This window comes from Psammomys obesus, unplaced genomic scaffold (assembly GCF_907164565.1).
Source record: "Psammomys obesus unplaced genomic scaffold, mPsaObe1.curated_primary_1811, whole genome shotgun sequence".
Lineage (NCBI taxonomy): Eukaryota > Metazoa > Chordata > Mammalia > Rodentia > Muridae > Psammomys > Psammomys obesus.
In genome coordinates, this window is record NW_026596064.1 from 21,544,494 (window position 1) to 21,567,720 (window position 23,227).

Here is a 23,227-nt window from a genome sequence, read left to right on the forward strand (position 1 = left end):
CTTCTGAAACAGTTATTGGATTTATATGATCCTTAGCTGTGTTGGTTGGATTGGGTTGGCATTGGTAATTAGATGTATAGTAAGAGAACTCTTGGTCTATTGTGACTTTGGGACTTGAAAATCATAGGAGCTAAGCCTCTGACTACTAGGCTAAGTTAGTTGTTTAGGTTTCTGAGACCACGACCTTTTAGTTTGTAAAATGAAAAGTGATTATAATCCTATTTTATAGAGAAAGTGTACTGATTACTTGAAATAATATGTGCAGAATGTTCAGAATAGTGGTGGTTGCTTATACCTTATACAGTAAAGAATGGAGATGGGGTAGAGAGATAGATAGCTCTACCAGAGAACCTGAGTTCAGTTCAAAGCACCATGTCAGGCAGCTCACAACAACTTATAACTCCAGCTCCAAGGGATCCAAACTTTTCTTCTTGCCTCCATGGACCCCACACTCATATGCACACAGATACACACATGTAAACATAATTTAACAGAAAAAATCTTAAAAAGAGAAAAGATAGAAGAAAAAGGTAGCAAAAAACAGGTAACGATTCTAACCCTGAAATAAGTTTCATCACATTAATTCAGCAGTGTAAAGGCCTTTTGCCTAGAAGGAACACTGAGGCTTAACTCTTGACAATTCCCAGCTATCGCTTCATACCTGTTGGCCCATTCCTAAAATCAGTGAGAAGGAATGTCCGATTTCGCTTTGCCGTGATGGACTTGCCTTCAGAGATACTTCTCCTCAGGATGGTCAGTGACATGTCTTAGAACAGTGTTTAGTCTCAAAGGCCAACAGCCAAGTGTGGCAGACGGCGCTGCCGTTAAGCTGTGCTTCCCCGAGCAACTGTATTTACATGTATGCTTTTGCTCTTTGTATATTTGTCATGTGTCTGAGTGCTTATGCACCTACATGGCTGCTGAAGAGAGCTCGCTAGAATACATTCTTGTGGTGTGTGTGTTTATATTTAACACACACACACACATATATATACAGTATGTGTGTATATATATAAATATATGTCTGTGTGTATGAGAAACAGATGCACTGTAGGCAGATAAAGCAGATAAATATAGATCCAAATAGAAGCATAAGCATATAAATATAGACGTTATATAGCGTGAAAGCAAGCAGATCAGCACCACTTCATTACTGCTTCAAGTCTTTGTAATGAAGAGTTGAAAATCAGTTAACTAACGTGGAAATTTTTGACTGAATGACACTGACAGATCAGAAGGCATGGTGTAAGGTAAGAGAATAACCTTTCTTTCAACTCTGAGGAGAAATTAACAAGAGCTTTATTACCTTTAATTAATTGATTTATGAAAGTTTTTCGATAGTAGGTAGTGTGGTATTTTTAATAGTACAGATATGCCACTTTTCCTCCCAAATAAGTGTGAAGAGAAACCCTACTCTAACTTGGAAAGATTTGACAGGGTGACACCTGGACCCCTTTTTTTCCACAGGCCATGACTTTCCCTTGTTCCTGGGGTTAGGCAGGTAGGTTGGTTTCATGCTGTATTACTGTTCCCAAGCCCCTCTGAAGTCTTTTAGAAAATGCTCCCAAAGGCAGTATTTGAAGCACAAGGCTAGAGTCACCATTGTCAAGTTAGAGTGGAGCGGATGCTTGCAGTTGTGTTCAGGGAGTGTGTTGTGAGAGTAAAAATGGCCTTCCATCTGTTACTTCTGTATCACTGTCTGTTCTCACCAGTCAAAATAATTGGTTGTGAGTTTTTGCTCTGTTTTACTTTGTTTTTATGAGGAGGATGTTGTGAGTTATTTTCAGCTGGTTCAAGTTAACTGAGTACTTTACTTTTTAATCTCACAAGTTATATCTTGGTGTTTAAATATGATTTTAATAGAAGTGTCTCCTATTTTTCTGTAAGCCATATCTATTTCCATCAAAGATCGCATCTCTTCCCCAGATTTTTTGCAAAAGCAATTAGGAAAGGTAAAAGTCTGACTTCCTCTAGACATGTGCAGATATGCAGTGTCATAAAGTTGTGCTGCTGCTGCTCGAGTGCCCAGCGTGCGTGCAGTACACTGTGGCTTTTCCTGGCAGGGTTGGGGTGCAGAGGAGGGGAGAAGGTTCCAGCTCTCTCTTTCTGCTTCTCCTAAATCAGAAGTTAGTCTTTCTTCCATCTTGCTCCCAATCTGGTGTGACAGAAGCTATCAGGGAAGAGCAAAGCAGTACACAGGGCAACTGAAGAATGAATGGCACTGCCTAACGTGGTGTTCTTCTTCCTTTATGTCTGTTTGGTTGCACCTACTTATCGTTACCCTCTTCATGTAATTATGATTTTAGAAATGTTTTTCATTAAATATATCCAAAGATCTTAAGGATCGATTGCTCTCTCTCTCTCTTTTTCTCTCTCTCCCACACACAAATTCATGTAAGTTTCATCCCCCAAATTTTACATTGTGGAAATAAAATGGAATATACTTTATATTTCATTCATTTCTTAAAGAATGCTTTTTATTGCTATGCAAACATAAACTATACAGTGCTTCAGATTGTAGCCTTTTTAAATGTTTCTCTGTATTACTTGATAAGCTCTAATATTATCTTACACAGTAATTATTTGTAAAGGAAACATTGGGAATGGAGATATGTATCGTCCAGTCGTTAAAAGCATGCACTGCTCTTGCAGAGGACCTGAACTCAGTTCTTAGTGTGCACATCTGAGAGCACACAACCTCTGGCATCCCTGGGCATGTGCACTCACGTCCACATGCCTACACTTTAGCACACATGTACGCACAAACTCAAAACTGAAACTAGGAACTGGAGAGATGGCTCAGGGCTTAAGAGAACTTTCTGTACTTGAAGAAGACAAAGGTTTGGTTCGCAGCGCTCAGATAAAAGTTCACACTATGCTAAAGCACTATGCATGACCTCTTCTGCTTAATAAATATATTAAGAGTAAAATTCCAAGGGAAACTCTGCGAATATACACTTTTTTTTCATTTGTTCCTTTCCTCCTGGATTTGTATATATAATGTGTATCTTTCATTAATTCTTTAATAATAATTGCCACAAATTTTGACAAGCAGGAAATCAATTTTATGTACATGTAGAAATGCTAATATCATACTAATATCTGATTTTCTATGTATTACATTTTTAAAACTCTTATCTAGTGTGAAGTGATAATTGACAAATTTACAGCAATAAGAGCCTGGATCTAAATGCCTGACTCTTGGAAGACTCTGCATCCCTTGGGTGAGGCGGTGGACAAGTTCTAAGTATGCATTAGTGTTACAACATTTGCTTAAATATGGGCTGATTTTGGACCTGAGTGTAAAACAAGAGCCTTTGTTTAACTTTTGGGGGAGAATCATTCATTTCCCACCTCTTACTTGCATCATGAGTTGGCTTTCATCATTGAGAAGAAATAATTTTTATTTAGATGGTTTCATATTCTATTCATGATCCATTGTGGTGTATGTGGTGTATAAAATCTGATTCAGGACTAACTTTAACTTTTTAGTTATCTTTAATGCACCCACAGACAGAATAATGACAACTCTGTAATTAGATTGCTTGCTAATATGTAAGACATTGGCCAATGATAATTTACAGTAGACTAATATTAAATGAATTTCCATGAGTAGACTGTGTGGCATGGAGAATATACTCAGTGTGGTAATTCCCTTTCTATTGCTTCAGTAAAACACCATGATCAAGACAACTTACAGAAGAGCTTGCTTGTCTTATGGTTCTAGAGGGCTAGAGTCCATAATTGTATTTAAATCATAGATAGGTAGCAGGAACAGGAAGCTGAGAGCTCATGTCTTGAAACACAGCACAAAACAGAGAGAGCAAACTGGTAGTAGGTGTAAGGCTTTTAATTTCAAAGCCTGCCCCCAGCAGTGTACTCCTGTCAACAAGGCCCTACCACCTAAATTTCCCCAGGCAGCGCTTCTAGCTGAAGACCAAAATGTTCAAATGTCTGAGACTATGAGGGACATTTCTCATTCAAACTGCTATACTCAGCAAATTCTAGTTTCCCCAGGCCTATCTATTTGAGCGCATAACTGATTTTTCTCTCTATATTTCACCATCATTATAACTTAGGAGACAATGCTATGGAAACAAGAGCAAGGTACTATTTTAATTATCATGTAATGCCCACTCTAAAAAGCGATATAAGGATATCACCAGAAATTCTTGCTTCTTGTGATTGTAACCACAAAAAGAGTTAGAAGAAAAAAAAGTGGGGTAACCTTTCCACACAGTGTTGCTGAGCTCCTATTCTCACCAGCAAAGTGGAATAAAGTGATATACATTAAGCTTTTTCAGGTAATAGGCAACCCCTTTATTCCTCACTCAGTATACCAGGTTAGCGTCCTTTATTCCACCATAAATGTTCATCCTGGCTCCTGTAGATTAAGCTTGTTGATAATGAACTACTATTATTAGGGAACCTGTGGGCTTAGACCACCAATGCCATTGACATGGCTGAATAGTTGCTATATGTTTTCTTTCTTAGTGAATGGGGAAGAAGAATATCCCACTGTAAGATATTTGAACTTCATTTCATCCTAGAATTAATCATGGTAGTTGAATTACAGATGCTGTAAGAGCAAGGTTCATAATAGCAACAGTGACACAATCTTAATTACAACATTCTGGCAGCCATACCCTTAATAGCCAGAGACCTCCATCTCATGTCCAAGTTTTCTGTTAAGCTTCTTGGATGTCATTTGCTGTGTAACTGAAACTTTAGTGTGTATCTTCCAAACTTCTATTGCAACTGAGAGCACTTGACCTGCATCATTAAGCTGCACTAAGCCACATCGGATTTTTCTGAGATCTTTCCTGTTGTGCCATAATCAGCCTCAAGTATGTACATCCATGGGATGGAAAGAACATAAAGGGGAAAGACAGGCAATGTGTAGCTGTGGAAAAGAGGCTTTGCTCTCTGTCTTGATAAGACGCTTTACGCAGGCCCCAGTGTCCACATTGACAATTCAGAGGTCTAGACAGTGGCAACATTCAGACCTGCCGACTGTAGATTACCCTTGGTGCTTACTATCTTGTCATACTTTTTAAACATTTTAAGTATTTGTCTAAGACTTACTTATTATATATTATTAAATTTATAGTTTTCTTATTTTTTATGATTTCAGAGTATATTGAAGCTTTTTAACAAAAATTACTTCCCTATGAGAAAAAGGAATAAAGAAAAAGTGACTAAACAAAAAGAAAGAGGAAAGGAAAATTGTGAAGTCTGGAGAGATATAGCCGCCTGATACAGGGGCCAGTAAGAAGGATCTGCTCAGAGATCTAAGAGCGAAAGAACAGAGTGAGAAGAGAAGTAACAGCTTCAACAGTACTAGACTCACATTTAAGATAAAAAATTAAGTATACGATGGCTTTGAGGTGAACATTTTACATACTATAAGGATTTTTGTATTTTATAAAAGAATCCTTTGAAATCATTCCCTATGGCATTTAAAATAAGCTTCAATTTATATGCTCTGATTTAGTCTATGCTGTGGAAAAATTAAGTGTGAGGTTTAGATACCAGTCTCAGTTCTGTCTCAAAGTGTATGTTCCTCAGAAAAATTAATCCCGAGCCTTCAGATCTTCATATATAAAAAGCAAAAAAGCAAGTGCTCATCTCCTCTCAAAAGCCATGGAGAATATGCCGTTGACACACCACTGAGATGCTCCTTGAAAAAAGTTGTTGAGTTTGTTTACACTAAAGTCATGGAAATGTCTTTAAAAGTTTTGACTGCAGTGTTCCAGAGAGCTGACAAGCAACCTCATGCTTCCCAAGCAGCATGGCTAACATTCTCCAGCATGCTTTTTAGTTGAGTCCTCAACTGCGGTTTTAGAGAATTGCAGCTGTAATTTTTCTCCTAAAGGTCTTATTCTCCAATTAACTGCAAGATTGCATTTCTGTCTTCCTAATCCAGAATTTATTTTTCTCATAAAACTCCTGTTTAACCAAGAAAATGAAAATCAGTATATTCTTGGTTGCCCTTCTGTTAATTTAAATTTGCATAACCTAATCAAAACTCAACCTGCTTTGCCCTTCAACAAAAAGCCATATTCTCTCCCATTACTAAGTGGCTACATTCTTCTCGGTATTTTTTAAAAGATGAATTATGTTGATATCCCATGACTTTTCCTTTACAATGTGTCCATAAAATTAAAATGGACTTTTCTGTACCCAAGACTGAATTGAATACAAGGCTGAAAGGAGAGGTGACAACGACCACAAAATGTTGCTGATGTTATCAGTATTATAATTTTTCTAAAGCTTTTTTTCTAATTAAATGGAACTGAAGTCAACTGACCCCCAAGCTAACTGCCTGATAGTTCCTTTACATCATTATTTTGCCTGAAAATAAATGATACAGTAATACAGCCTAAGATTTCACAAAAAATATTGAAATGTGTTTTGAGGCTTTTCTATGTTCTTTTCCTACAGAAATGTTTCTTCCATATTCATTTTACAGTTTCAACAAACGTTCACTAAGCACAGAGAAGGGGTAAGAGTGTATTAGGCATTAGGTATACATCTGTGTGTATTGCTTTCTGTTCTCAACATCTCAACAAAAGAATGGAGTGGGTGTTCATTTGAACATGTGGGAAAGGATGACAGTGGGATGATCAGAAATGGTCCCAGTTTCTTCTTTTCCTCAGAAAACCATGATTTCCTACTTCTCACTTCAGAACATGCCCAAGAAGGAAACAAAGTCCTGCCCAGCTTTCTAACTCTGTGCACAATCAAGGGAACTTTTATTTCCTTCTCTTTCTTATCCTTGTGGTTGATCTCAGCCTCAGAAGAGCCCGCCTGCACTGGATGGTTCTGTACCAACAGGAAAAGCAAACATCATGGATAATTCTGGGTCTAAACTTTGGAAGTTCATTACATAGCATGGAAAATACTAAGTAATAGCAAATTACCAAAATGTCCATCTTCCTTATGCTCCAAAGTTAAATGGTCTCACACATACAACATAAGGAATTATTTCAACTTCTGCAACTGTTGCGTATCAGGTTGGGTTCTTCCATCACTTCGGCTACTTGCCTCTTATGTGTTCTGTTAAACCAAATAACCTGTGACCTATCATCTTGCAAAGTAATTTGTGGCCTCCTCAAGGATTTTAAAAGAAGTGGACAAAGCAGAAAGTACCTTTGTTCTTACAATAACCCATGTATCTTGGAAGGAATGTTTGCAGCAAGGAAAACTAATGGGGCCACAGCAGTCGTTATCACAGACATAGGTTCACAGATGCATCTGGAAGGGGAAATTGCTACAGCTGGAGAAGTTTTGTCATTTTAGTGGTACTGCTTTCAGTAGTTTGAAACATTAGTACTTCCAAACAGTGACCTGCCAGTAAACTTTGATAGAAATAAGATGGAATACCAGGGTTACTATCAGGGTCACCAGCTCAAACACATTTTCCTAAGGTCTGAACAATAGCACAAAGTCTGAGCCAAAGGAAGTAAGAAAAACACAAAAACCCAACTTATCACAGGCATTAAGATTGCTTCTCTGAGCGCCTTCAAATACTCCCCCAGACCCTCTTTTCCCTGTCTCCTTGTCCTACCTTTTCTCTTTTTACTCTCTCCTTTTCCTGCTCTTTTTAGTGTTCTGAATTCATTAGGTGACGTAGAAGTAAATCAATAGTAAATATTGCCCGCCTCCTCTACTCAGTTATGCAACATCGCGGAACTGGTACACAGATAAAAAGGGAAAAAGCACACACAGCTTTACATTCAAAAGCTCTCACATAATTTTACTTTTCCACAGCCAAAAAGGAAGTAACAGATGGGAAAATTTACAGTTTTTTTTTCCCCGACTTTCCCAGACTGTTTAGAAAAGAGTTAGTTAACATCTATGGCCATTTCTAGTTACCCTAGGCTTCAGCAACATCCCATGATTGTCAGAGCCATAACTGGCTTTAAAACAGGATTTTGTGACTGTCAGTGATGTAATGGATTTTCCAGGTAATATGAAACTAAAATTATTCTGAGGCGATTTCACTCATTTAATGGAAAATCAAAAAATTCTAGGAATAAAATTAATTATAAAGTAGGAGATAAGAATAATGACTGTGTGTGTATACAAGTTTCCATTTGCAATGTATTCTGGTGTAATACTTATGTGAAAACAACCTGGTATAATATTTACGTAAAAACGATTCAGTAAGTTGTTTCTCTGCCTTTTTACTTCAGTAACTACAAGTCTTTATCCTTTCTTTTCTTGTTAGAAAGTACATTCAAACACCACAGTCTCAATAAAAACAAATATCTAGATGCAACAACAGGGCAGAAGGCTTAATTCAAACTCCCTGTAGAGTTACTTCTCTAAATTTCAGTTCTATGTATAAATCTATAGTTTCTAGAATTCTCATTTAATACCCTGAGTCACACTGCTCCCCCAAACACCTTTGGATTCACTGCTTCAGCTTTCTTTAACTATATAAGAAATCCTTCCTTCTCCACTCCCTCCCTCCTGTCTCTTCTCTCCTTGTTTTCCACCCTCTCTTCATTCTACTTCCCCCTCTCCCTTTTCCTCTTCTGCCATTTCTCTCTCCTTTCTTTTCTCTCCTCTTCTCTGATCTCTCTCTTTTCTTTGTAGCTCTACATCTCTTTCCCATACCTCTCTCCTTCACATTGAAGGATGTTACCCAGCTCAAGTGAAAACACAGAGGTATTTTTGTGTGCTTTATCAGTCTTTCCTCCATCTTGAAATATTTTGTTTCACTTACCCTAAGGAGTTTTCTGGGAACCAAGCCTTCCTGTCTGATAAGAAGGAGGTTGGAGAGAATTTGAGTTTTGTTTTGTTCTTTGTTTTTAGTGTCTGACTATCCTATTCTTATAAAATGGATATAAAATGATAGAGGGCAACACTGGACACTGCAGAGACCTGTGAAACCAGCTGGTAGGCAGTAGTGGCTTTATTTGTTCTAATCAAATGAAGGGATGGTGAAAGGTAGGCGAGAAAGGACAGACATGGTCTTTACAAATAAAAACTTGTAGAATTGGGTTTCATATATTTTGAATCAGTATCATATTTTCAGTTCATGCTTTATTTATGGATGCTAAAGCCATGAAAAAAATCAACCAGTTTGATTTACTAAATATCTGAGGTATGTTATTTTTCTTTATTAGTTTGTGTGTGTGTGTGTTTAATTCAGACTAAGTCATATTTTAAACATTTTTCTTATATGTTAGCTATTGCAATTTAAAATTTCTTTGTATGGAAGACTCATGTGTACTAAGATAAAAATCAAAGCAAGTGTATGTTGGCTGGGTTTTTGTTGTTGTTGTTTTTGCTCAAGCACAGAGCTGTTTATTGTAACAACTGAATGATCAAGATTATTGACATTGTATTTCTGCATTTTAGATTATATAGGATTTGTTGTTTCCAAATGAATCATGTCTAAACTAGTAAATATTTTAAACAAGATATCTATATATAAATATATATATACATTTTCATCCAACTCTTGTGTACAGGATCTGTAATTCAGAATTGCTTATGGAAAAATATTGACATGAAATTGGACAGAACATTGTAATGTTTAGCCAGAAATTTATATTCACGCATATTTTTCTACATATCCCTCTAAGTCTGTTATAGCTGATCTTGAATTCTAATATGCAATAGTGCATATTGGTACCACATTATCAAAAATATCAAAATTTATCATCTCTATTTGTTGCTGTTGGCAGTGGTGACAGTAACGTTGCAAGAACCTCAGCCAGTGACTTAGCTGTCCAAGCAGAATTACTTTCTTGTCCCTGGTCCACAGAGCAGCTTCCTAAGTATTTTCTGTATTTCAGTAAAACATAAAGTATATTCTTTATAATGCAATTTTTATATAATTAAGAATCTGTTACCAGAGTATTCTTCTTCTTGTTCATTTTTCCATATATAGAGGAATTTATTATGAATACCCCCCCAATTTTCAAATGAATTTTTAAAAACTGAGAGCTAGAACCCTTAATGGGAGCTAGCATTTCTTGGTTGTCAAAAACAGTTGTAGATATCTGCTTATGAAAGAAATGGAGGGAAAGATCTAGTGTTTTCCTGCCTCCTTTTGCTAGATAGCTTCCATTTCCATCATGGTGGGTTTTCGTACTTGGAACAATAGGTAGGCAGGATTGTATTTAAAAGTTCAATTTATGGCAGGCAAGTCTCCTCAGCCCTCCCACTGCTGTGACCACAGCCCTGGGAACATACGGGCTATATGTACTTTCTTATTTACAATGCTGGATCCAAGTTGAGGCAAGGCTGGCAAACCTAAACTTTCTCTTGCTGTGCCATTTAAAGCAGAAGACAGTTTTAATTTTTCTCTGATATTTCTTAAATTCAGCACAACCCTTCAACTGAATTTCTCCTCTTGTTGCTAGACACGTTCTAATGGAACTCAGAAAACTCAGTCACCAACAGCTTTTTAGACAGAATCACTTACCTCGTTGTGCCCTGTGCAAAGTAGCAGCTTTGCAAATATTTGTTTTGGTGAACCGGGGAGAGACTTGCTGGCTGTCCCACAGCACTGTCCAGGCAAATGTTTGCCATGCAAGGAGAGGGGTAAGAGGAAACTGGAAATGGAGCCTCTTCATTCTAGCAATGGAGACCTCATTCTATTCAATGAGGAAGCCCTTATTGTCCATTCTTACTCTTTATTAGCACTGTGATCTAAGCAACTGATCTAACTGGCTCGTTGCTCTCATTCTTTATAAAAACCATCAAATCTCAGAAGGCAATTTTACATATTTTCTAGAGGTTCTTTTCAGTGGTCATTGCTGCAGAGAGTCACTTAAAAAACATAATTTTGGCAAGCTACCTAGGTGACCTTCATTAAATTTCATATGAGTGTTACAAAATACTTAAGATTTTGGCTCTCAAATACTCCTCTCACACTCTGCTATAGGCTTCCTTGATTTTTGGCTTTTCTTATGTCCTCTGGATAATTACTTTTATATTTCATTTATATATGTAGGTCCTATAAAGTGTCTCTATCATGTACAATTTCATTGCTTGTGGCTTGACAAGTTCCAGGCCTTTCTGAATCACGTTTGAAGTAGTTTGGTTATATTGGGTCTTCTATAATCTGTCATTATGGTGCTGGTATTGCAGGTAGGATGACCTCCAGGAAAACCACCTGTGGCCTCTGAATTCTTAAGGCAATTGATAAAAACTATGTGGAAATATTAATAGACAATGTTGTATAACATTTGGAGACTTTATTTTGCTTCACAGTTGAAAATATTTTAATATTAATTTTTACTTCATTCTATTATTTTGGGATTTAGCATAAAAGTTTAAAGGTTTCAGGTCACATTGTGTTTCTCTTACCTAGCTTGTAATCTAAAACCATACATTGATTTGTAGTCATGAAGGAGAGTACGACTAGAAGTAATTCACCTCATGAAAGCATTAGTGCATGGTCTATATCTTGTTTTCTCCCCTCTGCCTCAAGACTTACATCTACAACATGAGTAATAAACAGCCCAAAGCAAGGAAAGACCAGTTTGGTTTTATTTATAATGTTTTATTTAAATGTTTAATGAAAAGTACAGTAAAATTCAGATGGAATTGCAAATCATGTGCTTTCCAATACTTTGAGTACTTTTTAAGCAGACCACAGTAATTAACTGTGAAACTGAACTTTCTCACTACAGAGTATATTGTACAAAGGATTAGCCGATCATTCATCACTGGCTGCATCCGCTTGGTGATCACCAAGTTAAGCATCCAGACACTCACCAAGTCACCTGTGGCCATCATTTCCTTTCTGTAAAGTATCACCAAGTCAGGGTCCCAGGGGAGTAACAAGTGTATTTTTTTTGTGTATTTTTAGTTAACATACATTCCAACATTATGATGTCCTTTTCCATTTCAGACTGTTTTATCATCAACAATTGAATATTTCATACAACATCGCTGGTTGGTAAGTAAGCTTTTATTGTCTCTCAGTTGCAGTCCAAAATATTGAAGTTCAAAGAAATAACATGTATTCATACCTAATTCACCAACTCCAGGAAAATAAGAAGTAAATCTAAGGGCTGTAGTGAGTTTACCACCACAAGAATTAAATTTGAACATAATGTATTTTGATATTGATATAATACAGGAGAATAAGAACCCAGTATCACAGTATTGGTAAATATTTTGAGTGACTTTGGTAGACCTGGGTGGAAGAATTCAAAGGACTTGTTTGGAAGTCTTTCCAGAGATAGATTTTCCCAGGGACTTTTGAAGAGACAGAAACAGCTATAAGATGAAAATAGCCACTGATGTTTCCTATGGAGAATGCAGTAATTTTGGCATTAAGAAAACACAGAGAAAATCTTTCAAACACATTTTATGTCTCCTTGAACTTCTGGTTTGCATTTTATAATAATCTGTAAATCTGAAATGTATTTGCTTCTTCTGAGTCTTAAAAACAGATATAGCCTTTCTTGCACATATCCACAAGAAGAAAGGGAAACAGCTCATTGAAATACCAGTAAACATGTCCGTCTCTGGAAATCAATAGCGCCAAGATTGGAGCTTCATGTAAACATAGCTTTAAAGTTTGGCTCTTTGTCCTCTGGTGAGGCTATGTAAAATCTCTAGAAGAGTAGCATTGTGTCCTTGAGCACTCTCGGCAGTCAGTGTCTAAAGGAGAGCATGGCAGGACAGAGGGCACGGTGGCGGATCATCAAGTCAGAGACAGCCTGGGAGAGCTGGCTTTGCTGGAGGCTGGCCTGCAGTGAAGTGCACTGACAGAGGGAGGGGCAGGAGGAGCACCTTGCCTGGCTTCTGACTCTGTTCTGCCTGGCTCTCCAGGCCTGTTTAGTTACCAGCAGCATCGTCATCCAAACCGTTAAAATAACAGTCTTGACTTCACTTTATATGAAGGTGCATGAAATGAAGAAAATCATCTCTTAGGGTGATAAAGAAATCTTTTTTTTTCTGGAAATTTCCATGTCCATTGCACATAATCCACTGTTGTCCCTGTTATTGTTTCTAATTCTGTTGCCTGTCTGTGTCTGTCCCTGACATATCCAGCTTGCCACTGAAGGCTAGAGCCTTAAGGACTGTAACTCCTCCCTCCTTACTCCCTGCTTCACTTGTTTTGCTAACCAGAATAAACCTACTATCAGTGTGAGCCTAGAGGCACAAGGAGCAGGCTTGCATAGTAACTTTAATTTGTTCTCCCTTAGCATTCATCATAAAATGATGTCATCACAGAAAAGCCAGCATTTCACACTCTTGCTGACTTACAAAAAAGCAGATTCCTCCCCTATTCCTCTCCAGCACAAAGAAAGTGTTTTCTGTTTCTTTGATCTGATGAGTTTGTATTGAGGGTTTTTGTTTGCTTTTGGGTGTATTTCACTTACAGGCATGAAGATTTAAAGTATCTGGGCAGTGTGTGTGTTTACAGTTTCTCTGTTTTAGTAAATGAAAATTTTGTAGGGAAAGAAGAGCACATCTTGTCTTACTAATGAATAAATATTTATTTTCATTTTTAAAAGATTCATACTCATTAAAAATAATTTGGAATAATACATAGGAGTAAAATTAAGAAAAATTAAAGTAATTATTTCTATAATTTAAATCTAACCATTAATAACTATTTGATATATTTTATGACTCTTATTACCCCCGAGTACATTTTCTTGAATATACTATACTCAGAATGCCTCTATAATATTCTTTGTTCCTTCTTTAAAGTTTTAACTTAAAAATTTTGCATTTAAGTCAGGTATGGTGGCTCATGGCTGTAATCTCAGCACTCAAGGAGGCAAAGGCAGACAGACCTCTGTGAATTCAAGGCCAGCCTGGTCTACAAAGCAAGTCCAGGACAGCCAAGGCTAGACAGAGAAACCCTGTCTTGAAAAAACAAAACCAAAAAGAAAAAAAGAAAGAAAAGAATATTTCATTTAGTAATAAAGTCTTTATAGATTGTCTAAATAAATATTATTCCTATAATCAAAATGCCCAACAAAAGCATGTTTAGCTCTTTCTATTTTCAGAATCCCTTGCATATGAAGTGAATAAGTCAGTAAGTAATGCATAAATGATTAGAAGTTCAAATGAAATATATATTTAAGATTATTTCATGAAATTCTTCAAATACATGAATATAGGCAGATTACTAAAATGAACTCCTGTGTATTAATCATCTAGCTTATTCGATACTTAATTCGTGACCTATCAGTTTCCCACTATATTGCCTTGTTATGTTGAAGCAAACCTCAGCTGTTGTGGCAGTTAATTAATTAACTAATATTTCTGGTTCATCAAGACACTTTTACATGCTGATGTTTTAAAAGTTTCAGATAAATAGTTCTCGTCACTATAGGGCGCACTATGTCCTAATGTCTTGGCCTTGTATTTTCCGATGTGTAACAATTGGTTGTAAAAATCTCAGCGGCTTGTTTTATAGTACCCTCAGGCACATCTGCAAGGCAAAGGAGAGTGTGGATGATGATAGGCACACATCTTACAGACGGATAGGTTTCTGGGACAAACGTTTTTGTTTTTTTTTTCTGGAGGTTTTTTTTCTTTTTACTTCACTTGATTTTAGGATGATAACTGGCATAGCAGACTTATACAGCATTATATTATATTATATTATATTATATTATATTATATTATATTATATTATATTATATTATATTATATTCATTATTGAACATATCCAGGTATTATATTCTATTGTTTTTCTGAAATAAACGAAAAAGTTGATTCTTGAACTACTTAGAACTCCATTCTAACTGTATTAAGCCTGTACTAGATAGAAAAGAGATACTTAAACCAGCTAAATCAAACTTAATACTCTTGAAATATTTCTAAATTTTAAGGCTTTTCTGGGAAGTGAAAAGCATTTGATAGTCGTGTGGTGCTCTTAAATCTGAAAGGGGGAATTTTATACTATATATAACTATGTCTGAGAGGAGGAAATACACTGCAGAGCAATGCCTGTGTGTATTGCTCTAGTTGTCCTAAGGTTTTAGGAGCACCCTGTACAAGCCAGTGTTCTACAGATAGACCACACCCTCACAAAAGAGCGCTGCACATGCAGAATGATCTGTTGGGATTGAGCTTTCTGTAGAAAACCTGTTTACGAGTTTGTCCTTTCTCAACTGTCTTTGAATTTGAAGCCAGAGAAGGTAGCAGTGTGTTATCCAACAGGTGCTTTACACTCATCAGATATTCAGGCTGTGAGTAACTAACACCCTGCCTCCGTAGAAACTGAATTTATGTGTTACTCTGGTCTATTTAATCTTAGGCGCACAGTTTCCATTGGCCTCGAAAGTGAGTAGCTAGAATATTGATGTGCCTAACCCTTCGAGAAGAAATAAAAGGTTTCTCTACCACACTAAATCTCTAGAAAAAAATATGATGGCTTACAGTATGGACACATACAAAATATTTTCAGCAAAAGCTGGTAGGAAAAAGCACATGGGAAAAAAGAAAGTAATAACACAAGCAATAAACTATCCAATCAAACAGAGCATCTGTAGAAATTGCTCCTGTGCATATGTAAACAATACAAATTCTTTTCCTCTTTTCATCTCTTTTCTTTCCATCTGTCTTCTGAACATTTGTTTTTCTCTTACTCTGGCTTGGCATCACCAGCATTAAAATGTCAGCTCAAGAACCGAAATGTGCCTGGTACCATGGCTTTCAGGCAGGTATGACAAGGTAGGAACAAGTAATTGTACTATCTGGAAGCTGAAAAATACTCATATTTTAAAACAACTTACTTAGCTATCATTATTTTAAGACAGATACTGACAGCACATCATGGTCATTTATTTACGTCCTTTTCTTATATGTGATGGTGTACTAGGTGCCTGTCATAATCCTAAACTATAAAGTACCTTCAAAAGAGAAACTACGATTTTTTCTGGTCTGTGTATGACACCAGAAACCCAAGTTATCCACCAAAGCCTCATCATGATAGCAGCTATAGTAATAATTATCATCCATAGTGAGAATATGTTCTCCTAAAAAGAGCAGCAGAATCCATCTCAGAAGTAACCCAGGCCCCCAACAGATCAGTAGGCTTATCACAGCCAGATAAAAGTTCAGCTCTGCAAAACCCTGAGAAGTACCTGGTGTTTGTTTCTTACGTGTGACTATTGCAGTCCTGGTGTTTAGTCACTGTTGTATTTGTGACTTTATATGTCACACCATAGCTAAAAAAACAAAATTCTGAGAATAAAGCAGCTGTCTATACTTTCTTCCTTTTACTCTGAATTAAATTTAGGATTACAATTGAAGGATTCTGAGTATTTTAAGGCAGCAAACCCTTTGTAAGTGTTCTGCATCATGACAGGATTTTCACTTCAAGACCAAAGATCCTGATAATCACAACAAAAGGAGGTGGAAAGGATTGTTCAGATTACTAAATCTCTCCATTCCATGAACCTGGCATATTTTGTAAGACATCTCTTTGAACATATATTATGCAATTGTGTGCAATTGCATGAGGATAAAAATTACATTATTCCCTCATCAAGATAATCCTATGATTCTGATTCACATAGGAAAAGAGGGAGGAATGAAACCCCTGCTAGAGCAGGTATTCGGGAAGTTAGTTCCATAGTCAGCTCAGTCCCTGACCCTGGCATGCTGAGGAGGAATCCCGATTCTCCCCCTGACTGGACTACAGTTTGAACAGGAGATGACCTTCCATCTGGGGACTGTCCCACAGGGCCTTTCTAGGCTCTCATGCTCTGACTTCCACTCTGGAAATATTCTTGATTTGTTGGTGATGTTAGAAATAATTTTTTTTGGGTATTTGATAGCTACTCTGTGATTTCATCTACTGTATTTGTGCTGTGTAGATCTGTAACCTTTGAATACTAAGTGTAAAGACTCTCGTAATTAATTATTTAAAGACATTTTACCTCTTAACTATTTTTCTTTCTTGTCCATAAACACGTTGATTGGTTAATCATGTCTTTGTTTGTTTTTATTGTTGTTGTATACACTGCACAAAACAATAAAACAAGAAAGAGGAAAGGCTGTTTATAAAAGATAATTACAATGGCAACATTGTACTTTCTCGAGATGTTCTCATTTTCTCCTGTTTGATTACATCAAGACCCAGGCTCTAGAAAGTGTGTTTCGGTTTTGCTAGGAAAATTATAGAGAAGAGTAAATCTATATTTATAAAGTATTGTCAAACAGGGCATGTTAACTGTGTTACAATTACAAATATCACAGTTTCATCAAACCCTCTTCTACTAACATGACTTCAATATCTGGTCAGTCCTTACACATATTGCTCAGAACAAGGAAGAAACACCAGATACTTTTCAGGGACTTGGAGAACAGTTTTTATCAGCATGTGATAGGTCTGTGGTCTGTTAGAAGTCCAGTTTATTTTCTGGGATGGCTTATCCTGCCCTCCCAAAAATAAAAAGTTAACAGTTTCCTCCAAATTAAATCAAAACTCAAAGACCAAGGGGATCTCTAAGATTGTTTTCAAGTCATCTTTCAATTTTATTTTTATTTTTTATTTTTTTATTGATTTATTTGTTATTATTTCAATAAATTTTTGTTATGGAAATGTGAATTGTTTTTTTCTGGCCCAGTTCATTTTATATATTAAATATTATTTTATTTGTTTCATTTTATATATATATATATATATATATAATCCTGATGGATTGCTATGGCCCTGTGCATATAAGATTCAGTACCTTACAGGAACTTTAGTTGTCAACAGGTGATCTTCCTTTGTCTTTTCTTATAGTTCTGCCTGTGGTGCCTGTCACTAGCAGTCAAATGAGGACAGTTTTACCATTCTCTCCTGCTGCTCTAATTTTTTTTTTTTTTTTTTTTTTTTTTACTGCCGGTACATGAATTTGTTATTCTTTATAATTCCCTTTGAAGTTGGAAATCCAAAGGGAATCTAAAACCGACCAGATGTTTCTACTGCTGGAGAGGGAAGAGAGTCAGGAATAAGTTTAACAAAAACTTGGTCTCTAGGAAAAGAAATCATTTCAGCTGGAAATTGTCTTTAAATGCACTCATTTGCTATATATCTGTTAATTTACATTTACTAGCCCTTTGTAGGCAATATTACCTATCAATTTACTCAGAGTAAAACTCATAAATTTTGTGAGCAAGCAGATTCCTGTGGTTTGCTCAGAGCTATTTCCTTTCTGGAGTTTCAGTTCTATTACTCGGGGTATTCCCCTCTCATGCTTTTCTGTTGTCATTGCTGATGTTGCTAATGGGTCTCTGTCATGTTACAGAAGATTTGGAGGGTCAGTTCTGTAGTCTGTCAGAAAGGTTGAGGTCAAGCAAGCCTGACACTAGGGAGAGGAGGAAAGTAAAGTTGCCCAAATGGTTATACTCTGTAGAGAATGTCATCTTTTCTAGAGCTATGGTGAGCAAAACAAGAGAAAGTGACAACGACATTAGGGGAGAAAAAAGACATAAGGTTTGTTATCTTTCAAGGATTCAGTTTATTTCACAGACAAACAATTTGATTGATTAGGATGGGAAATGAAAAAATATAGTCTCTGGACACAGTATAGTACAAAGAAAGTAGGGTCATTGTGAGATAACAATTTAGGGTTCTCACTCTGGGGACTCAAAACTTCTGGTACCCATCCATTGTAAGGCAGGGAATTATTAAGTAACAGAATCGAACACAAATATGAGAAAACCAATCAGAATATTTCTGCTTTGTTTCCTACTTCTCAGGGCTTTGGGTACAGGAGGTGGATGTTCTTTGCCGGGCTTCAGCAAAGTATTTCTCACACTATCCTCTTACCTGCTCTCTCAGTTCCCAAGGCTTCCCACGATTTCCTGGGCGATAAAGAAATGAGAGCAAGTACTCTGTACCCTTAACCCTGCTGCACAGATCAAGCACTAGCAGGTGTTTTTTCCATCGTACAGGGGGTGACAATTCATCACTAAGTTTCTTTTACTCCATTCTGTCTTAGTCTTAAATAGGAAGCGCTAGTTCTCAATAATTATATTAAGTTTCTTAGGCCACAAACATCAATTAAATATACCATTTTAGGAATTCTTTTTCAGCCTGTAGAAAGAGAGCAGAGGAAAAAGACAGAGAAATAACTTAGCAGGTAATTCGTGTATTTTAAGCGGCTTTCCCCATTTTAAAATATAATAAATTCAGATCCTGGAACATGGATGATTTGAATGTTCTGTAAGAATTTGGTAAAAAGAAAAAACAAATAAATAAATAAGATAAAAATCTTTCCCTAATCATTTGTTCTGCATTCAGGGACCTGGATTTTCAATATAGTTTGTGAAAATGTGTTAAAATAGGAAGTTTTCAACCTGAACAGTTTCTCTTCTTCCTCCTTTTTACTTATTTATTATTGCTATTTCTATTCTTCTTGGTTAAAGCAGACGGCATGAAAAGCATTTATGTTGGTCTCACTGCTGACAGAGCTTAACCTAATAATCCAAGACTTGGAACTTAGAGCTTCAATAAAGGAAACACTGTTTGAGGTATTTTCCATTCAAACCAGCATCAAAAGTTTTTAATTAACACCATCAGAAATTAATGGTCTGAATGCAGGACAAGGTTTCTACATACCCCACAACTGGGAACAACCACAAGTGGGACCCATTGTGTCTGTTTGTATTTTATGGTGTATTTTTATTTACTGGCTAAAGCAGAGTCCCAGCTGCACGTTCGCTGCAGAGCCTCAAGAGTGAAACCTGCAGAGTCTGCTTCACTCCAGCAGTTTCATTTTGCTCACTGATTATTGTCCTGAGTTCTTTGTGATTGTAATTGGTTAGAAAGTTTGAAATTAGCAAGTCCTTGTCAGCCATGAAAGCTTTGAAATCACAAGGCTGGATACAGCTATCAAGCCTGCTAAAGCCTAATGGCTTGCAGGGTAAGAGCCTCCAGAGTGGTGAACACTCTCAGCCCCACAGGCTGTACCCCAGTCACCATTCAGCACCCTCTGGAGGGCCTTGTCTCAGATGGGGGCTTTGTCTGGGGCCTTTTCTTTTCCATCAGTGAAGCCTGTTTCAGGGTGAACAGATTTTAGACTAATAGGGGTAGGAGGCACTGGGAAATGAGAGCAAATGGGCAGAAAAGTGAAGTAGGTAAGGGAACAAGAAGAAAGAAAAAAAAAAGAAAGAAATGCACAAGAGACAAAGAGGCAGGAGGTAAAGATGAAAAGAGCTTTGTAAATATTAACATTTTGTTTCTTTGCAGCTGAGTTTACTGTCTCAAGGTGGAAAAGGCTGGTATGTGGGTTTTATTTTGAAACATTTTTTTTTAAAGATTTGCTACTCATTGTCAAGGAAAAGCCACATATATTCACATAAGGGATTGTAACATGCCCATCACTGTAGTAGTAGCCCTGCTGTAGTTTTGGAGATCAAGGATACAATTCTTCCTTCATATATTATAACACAGGAATGATTATGATTGGTTTACCAATCCTTCTAAAACCACAAAAGTATTTATTGTTAAACCTAATATGAGCCTCAAAACCAGTGTGTTCCAGAAAAGTCCTATGCTGCCTGGTAAGTTGTGAAATAAATTTTATTTCCTCCTTATGGAGCTGCTTGGGCAGAGATATCTGAGGCAGAGATCATCAGCAATGATAAAACAGTTCTAGAAGCTTACAGACCTCAGTAGCTTTCTGTAAAGCACACAGTTATGTCTAAAACCTTCAAACTTACTACATTTAGATATAACTCTTAAACTTTCAATTCTCTTCCACTTTAATAAAACCTTATGAAAATATGAATTAAAAAGCATATTGCCATGAATTCAAAATGGCAGAAGAAAATTTAGTCCATCTTGGCAAGATGATACAAAATACCACCATTTTTTAAATTTTTCCAAAAGTTGTTCTAACATTTTTCTCACACTCACAGAAGGATCAATACATATTATTCAATACATACACAATGAATGAATGATTCCCAAGAAAATAATGAGAACTGTATTTCTTAGCTGAACAGTTTAGGATTTACTTCAAGATTTGACATCTTGAAGAATTTAGACATAATCTGTGTAACTTTAATTGAGTAAAGATGATTGTCTGACCTACTGAAGCCATTCTTTAAGAGTGCCAGGTGAGACTATGTGTTATCAAGTACAGGTTTTTTCTTTGAGAATTCCATACAGTGTATTTTGATCTCTCTCTCTCTCTCTCTCTGTCCCCTCCTCCTCCCAGATCCTTTCCCACCTTTCTCCCCACCCAACTTCATAGTCTCTACCTACCATTCCTCTTTCTTCCTACTCTACTCTTCCTCTTTTACTTCCCTCCTCCTTTTCAATGAGACTACTACGTTAGCCAATTACTCTGGGTGTGGGGCCTGTCCTGGAATACGATTGATAAACCAGGAATCACTCCATTGAAGAAAACAGGCTTTACTCTCAGCAGCAGTCAAACACCAACAGCTCCTTAGCTGGGGGTGAGGGTGGAGGACTTCATGTCCATCTCCTCTCCTCCATGATAGAATTCTGTCTGCTTTGGCCTTGTGCTGCTCTTGTGCACGTACTCCGAGTTTCTGAGTTCATTTGTGCATTTGCCCAGTTGTGTCTGAAAAACACTGTTTCATTGAAGTCATCTATCATGCTGGACCTTATAAACTTTGAACCTCCCTCTGCCACTTAGACCAATGAGCCCTGAGGAAAAGGCTTTGATATGGACTTCCCATTTAGGGCTGAGCAGTCTGAACTATCTTATTCTCTACAGTCCCATCTACTGTAAGAAGAAGCGTCTCATGTGAGGAGTGAGTGGTGCACTAATCTCTGTGAATGTCAGTAAGTGATTAGGATTTATTTTATTGTTATGTACAATTTAGCAGAACAATAATAGTTTGTTTACTCGTAGGGCCACAGGTTCTTGGCATTATTGACCGTGCCACGTATGGATTTCATCTTATTGAATGGGTCTTAAATCCAACCAAAGAGTGATTGCTGACTTTAAGTAACATTTGTCCCACCATCGCACCAATGTCTGCCCCCAAGTTTTATAGGCTAGTATGTTACATTATCTGTTATTAATGCCTAAGCCCTTAGTTTACTTTTGACTTAAGCAGTCTCTGAAGCAATTCTCTTTAAGCTCAGTTCCTATCTGAAGTATATACTGTATATACTCTTCCTCAGTATCTTAGTTCCTTTTTTATTGCTGTGGTAAAATGCTATGGCCAAAGAAATTCATAAAAGGATCATTTGGCTTTGGTTTGAGAGGATTAGAGTTTATGATGGAAGAGCAAAGGAACAGCAGAAAGCTCACATCTTGATCCACAGCCATGAAACAGAGAGAGAGCACTGAGAATGGCATGACTCTTTTGAAACCTCAGAGCCTACCTCTTGTGACAAACCTCCTCCAAAAAGGCCACACCTCCTAATCCTCCCAAAAGTTCTACCCAATGGTGGACCATGTGTTCAGTTATATGAGCCTATATCAGCTATTCTCATTCAAGCCATCACATCCAAGATCTTTTGCATGCTGAAAAAGATTGCTGAGTCTGTTCTAGACTTATTGAGGACAAGACAACTGTGGTATAAAAAAAAATGGGAAATAGCATTTAATACCTATTTCTTTTATGTGACCACCTCTGGAGGCATTGTGTACATATCTCAATGTTTCTGGAGGAGTGGATCTCGATTAGATCCTAGTGGCCTTATTGAACTACCTTCATTATAACCTGTTCTTCCTCTTCTCTGACTCAGCCTCTGTCACTCATTCACTCCTGCTTCTGAAACCATCATCCAGATTACTGCATACACACAAACCCTTGTTCCAAACTGTTTTTTGGGAGAAACCCAAAATTAGCTGTGTACTCAGTTTGTTGCTTTGTTTGTCACAGTTACTTCACAGTACATTCTTTGACCTTTCTGCTATGGCCAGTCATTTATTGCCAGTGCCTGGTCTGTTTCACAAAGGTGGCTTAAACTCCTATGTACACCTCTGTATATTATGACATTTAGAGAGAAGAAAAAATATTGTATTTCACCTGTGTGTCCTGAGTCCAGTACTGTCCTGACAGATCATATGTGTTCAGTTAATGTTTTTTGGATCAGTGAGGAAAGGCATAATCACATCATGTGACATGGTGATAATTATACTATTGTATATTCAGACCAAGTGTGAATTGTGTTATAATTCATTTCTAAAATATATGCATATAAAACACAGGATTGTCCTTATACTAAAGTTATACTTACACGATTGTTTTCTTATGTATCTCAGTAAATTAAAGAACATAAGTTTTAATATACAGCCTAGAAATT

At 36.9% G+C, this 23,227-nt stretch overlaps 1 protein-coding gene across 10 annotated transcripts in view; it reads left to right on the forward strand.

The window, feature by feature from the left end:
* Positions 1-23,227, forward strand: part of Zbtb20 (zinc finger and BTB domain containing 20) — a 767,676-nt gene that overhangs the window by 419,817 nt on the left and 324,632 nt on the right. For all 10 annotated transcript variants that reach the window (XM_055624791.1, XM_055624790.1, XM_055624785.1 and 7 more), the window contains one exon: positions 11,879-11,926. The gene's annotated coding sequence lies outside the window, so the exon portion shown is untranslated. The remainder of the gene's footprint in view (positions 1-11,878; positions 11,927-23,227) is intronic.